Source organism: Erinaceus europaeus, chromosome 3 (genome assembly GCF_950295315.1).
Source record: "Erinaceus europaeus chromosome 3, mEriEur2.1, whole genome shotgun sequence".
NCBI lineage: Eukaryota > Metazoa > Chordata > Mammalia > Eulipotyphla > Erinaceidae > Erinaceus > Erinaceus europaeus.
In genome coordinates, this window is record NC_080164.1 from 169,863,748 (window position 1) to 169,868,476 (window position 4,729).

General features: G+C 38.4%; 1 pseudogene; it reads right to left on the minus strand.

Annotated features, from left to right (window-relative positions):
* Window positions 1-3,443: 3,443 nt before the first annotated feature.
* LOC103114232 (large ribosomal subunit protein uL24-like) lies at window positions 3,444-4,207 on the minus strand (annotated as a pseudogene).
* Between the last annotated feature and the right edge of the window lie 522 nt (window positions 4,208-4,729).

Genomic DNA, 4,729 nt, shown 5'->3' on the forward strand with positions numbered 1-4,729 from the left:
AAAAAAAAACTTATACATAAGGATTAGCACTGACTAGCAAGCTGCTTGAAAGAAGTAATTGAATTATGTTAACTAAAAATGGGACCATTTTTATCCCAGCATGACACACAGGACCTAGTACAGTAGCTATTGATTAAAATAATAAATAAATTTCTACTAAAATGTCACTAATCCAGAATCCATTAGCACAGGATTTGTGTTAACTCCGACAAGTCTCCGACTTTGGGTTTTGATCTGTACTCCTTCATGATGAAAAGCCAATTACTATTTGCTTACTTGAGACTAACACATTGACATTTTGCAGACATTGGATTTGAAGGATAAACTCAACTCTGTTATTTAGCAAGCAGTATCTTAAGTGAAGTATGTATATAAAAATAATTATTATGCTAATTTCACAGCATCTTGATCTGCTCATTAACACCAGTACAAAGAACCAGCATGGTGTGGTGGGAAAGAGCTGAAAGGGTAATTAGGAGCCCTGGGTTCTGCTCCCAGCTCCACCACTCATTAGCAGTTTCACCTTGGCCAAGTCACTTAACCCCTCTGAGTCTGTTTCCTCACCTGGAAAGTGAAGAGATTAAATTAAAGCATCATGAGTGCCCTGTCTGCCTTAACATTTTATAATTCCATGATCTTATGAGCCTCCAAGTGGCAATCACACTTTTCATTTCATCACTTCTAGTCACAGTTCTCCCTCTGATCACAGGACCATCTTTTGTGTATGACCTCCCAGAGCCTGAACTTTTCTTTCTCACCATTGCCCAAATTTTCCTTGCAGTGATCATTTCCTCTGTACCTGCAGGGGTCCAGTCCTTCCAGAAATTCCTTGGCTTCTCAAGTTTGCCTACTATTATCTTTAATAGCTTCAACTCTCACCTTCAAAGATATGTGACAATTCTTAATTTTAATGAATGTTCACCACCTCTACAAAACTCTTTGGTCAATGAGAACAGGCATACTATTTTTCGTTTTTAGATTTATTTTTATTTTATTTATTATTGTTGGTCATCATTTCTCCTTTGGCTAATTCTGCTTCTGTTTATATCCATGTGGGTCATCAAGCCAGGTCCCCTGCATTGTTGTGGTCTATTTACATAATTACTGTTTTGCCTGAGACCTGCCCTGCCTGCAGGGTATTGGTTTAATCCCCACTGGTTAGAACCTTCACAACAGCTGCTAAACTTTTGCACTCTTTTTTGCTCCACCCCCCTTTTCTAGTCACTTCTTTTTATCACTTGCCACTTCCCCTTGGGAAGATATAAAAGGAATTTTGTCTAATCAATAAACACATTGGATTGTGTTCCCACTCAGCCATGAGTTCCTGGTCGTCTCTTTCCTGTCCGTGAAGCTAGCCTGGCATATTATTTTATTTAATAGGAAAGAGAGACATTAAGAGATGAGTGAGGAAACAGGAAGAGAGAAAAAGACCCACCTGCACTACTGCTTCTCCATTCAGGATGCTTTGCCTCTGCAGCTATGGATCAGGGGCTTGAACTGGAATCCTTGTGCATGATAATGTGTGCACTCAACTGGGCACACCACTTCCTGGTCTCTTATCATGTATTTTTCTCAACAGTGATTCACCAGCATCTTCTTGATGCCTACAATAGAGGCATTCAATAGAAATAGAACAGATGAGTGAAGGAACATGTGACACACTGCCTAACACAATGACTAAAGGTTTTAAACAAAAGAGGGACAGGGGTGCTGGAAACATGTTAACTTGATTCATCACTATGTGAATTCAAAAGGCATAAAATGGAGATGACGAGACAGCTCACCTGGGAGGCTGACCCAGATTTAAACTAATCCCACCACACTGGCAGAAACTTCAGTGCTGTGATGTTTTCCTCTTTCTCCCTCTGTCTCTCTTTCTATTTGAAAAGGTCATCCCAGAACAATTAAATCACAGGTGTTAAATAATAATAATAAAATAGTGAATTAATTAATATAGTGAAATTGTGCTTTAACAATTTTAATTTATATTTTTAAATTAGATTATTTGAGGGTTGTGTGTCAGTGCACCCAGTGAAATGTATATATTACTATATTATCAACTGCAAGGACTTAGATTCAAGCCTCTACTCCCCACCTGCAGGGGGTCCACTTCACAAGCAGTGAAGCAGGCTTCAGGGGTACATGTTTTATCTCTCTCTCTTCCCATCCTCTTTCAATTTCTCTCTGTCCTACCTAATAAAAAATACAGGGAAAATGAAAAAAAAATCATCAGGATCAGTGGATTCATAGTGTAGGCACCAATACCCGGTGGTAACCCTGGTGTCAAATAAGTAAATAAAGTCATTTACAAATAACTTTAAGCTGAAGAAAAATGTTTTTATTGGTTTCTATAGCAAGGTTAAAGGGCTATAGACTTGGACCAATATATATATATTTGTATTTTATCTAGTGATCTTGGGGAAGAAAGGAGATCATGTGCCTAGCGCTAGTTTATAGTTTTGTTTTGTTTTTTTCCATACTGTCATCATCCAATATTTTCCTAACCACCATTCACCTGAGAAAGTTTTGTTTTGTTTTTTGCTACCAGGCTTATCACTGGGTCTTGGTGTCTACACAAACAAACAAAACATTCTGTGTAGCATTATATATACTTATACACACACACACACATATACACACACACACACACACACACACATACATATGGAGAGAAAGAGAGAAATAAAGGGGAGAGAGGAAGAGAGACACCTCACTGCTCCTGGAGACTCCTACCCCCAGGTAGGGACAGAGGACTTGAACCTGAGCCCTTGCATATGGTAACATGTGCTCTGCTACTGGAAGAACCACTCCCTAGTGCACATGAAACTTAAATAGTGCACAGTAGGTTAAGTGCACATGGTGTGAAGTGCAAGGACTGGCATAAGGATCCCTGTTCAAGCCCCCGGCTCCCCACCTGCAGGGGCGTCTTTTCACAAGCAGTGAAGCAGTTCTGCTGGTGTCTGTCTTTCTCTCACCCTCTCTGTCTTCCCCTCCTCTCTCAATTTCTCTCTGTCCTATTAAAAAGAAAAGAAAATTAAATACATGTATCTATCTTAAAGCCAGATCAGACACTATGGTTTTATCTAATGTTTCTCTTGTTTTTCAAACTTGCTATACTTTCAAGAAGCTTTCTGCACTCATTTGTGGCTGATGTTAAACCTTTTAAAGGTAATGAATTGCGATCACAAAGCAAAAAAATTTTCACATTTGCAGAAATTCACTGTATGAATATATTTCATGCCATTAACTCCAGCTCCAAATCATATGTAACTAAGCACAGGTGTCCCCTGTCATCTTCATCTTCCACCCTTTTTCTTTTTTCCAGAAAAAGGAAGACCTTTTAATTTGTAGTAAATCCTGGCATTAAAAAGAGTATCTCATGTGTCTCCTTTTGTGATTGCTCGGGATTTGAAGGACGGCATGTAATAATAAATAGTCTGGTTTTAAAGGTGACAGTTTTGAATTTGAAGAAAGAGAAACGACATATCAAATAGCAATATTGCCGTCAGAAGTATGACTAAATAGTTTGAGACAAATAAATATAATTCACTACCTGTGTGTCTCAGCCCTTCATCAGAGATTCTCATACTGTCTCTTCCTCTTTTCATGTAGGACAGTTTTTATTCAGTATCAATGGAGGAATCCTACCATTTTTCCTAACCATTACAGACAGACAGGATTCCTTTTTTTTTTTTTAATTTTTTATTTATTGGAACTATTCTATACTTCCCAAACCCCAAGGTTGTGAGACCCCATTTTGCACATGTTTTTTTCTTCATTTATTATTTTTTAATTAAAGTAGCATATAAAATTATTGCATTCCCACATCTCCTCAATGCTTTCTTTCTTATATCTGCCCTTTTCCTCCCCTACTTGGCACGACTTGGTTTTGCTGTTTAAGGATCTTCTTGCCCAGTGTTAGCATAGTGATAACCTCCTTATTGGGATGAATGGTTATGCCATTTACCTTCTCTACGCACTCAATCAGTGTGGATGGAGTATTTCTGCTGACCTCTGGAGTTCCCCCCGCCCCCAACAACCTGGACTTCATCACCCTTTCGTATGAGCATGGATTGAATGGTGTACTTCTGTATCAGCTGTTTGGAAAGAGGAAAGGCATAGCCTTCTTGTAAATGTGGAAAGGTGCATTGAAATGTCTTCTATAGTTCTTGCTCTGGTCAGAAGTCAGGAAAGGATTGAACTTCATTTTATCCACTAGAGTTCCAGCAATGGCCACAAAAGAGAAGAGAGCCACCTTACTCATAGTTTTATTTCAAAGTTTCTTCTTTTCACTTAAATGAATTAATGACTGTCAAGTTCATAGGAAAGCAGCGACTCGGTTACAGTCATTTGGGTGAATGTCTTTTACTTAATTTTTCTTTGATCTGAACTATGTAGTTTGATGCACCTACGTCTTAATTCATCAATAAGTATCATATATATCTTGGGATTTTATAAACAAATCAACAAATAAAGCCTAATAGGAGACCTTCTGTCAGTTTTCGCTTTTTCCTGAATAATAAACTACTCAAAGTCTTTGAGAGTTAGGTGTCATTTGGGTGATTTTTCTGGTCTCAGATGAATAATCTGGTTTGTGCCTGGTGACATCTGCCTCCAGCGGGAGACTCAACTGGAATTTCTTTCTGCTTGGTTCTAATCCTTCAATTCTAACAGCTAAATGCAGGGCCTCAGCTCATAATCAGAAACAAAGACCAGAAACTCCAATATA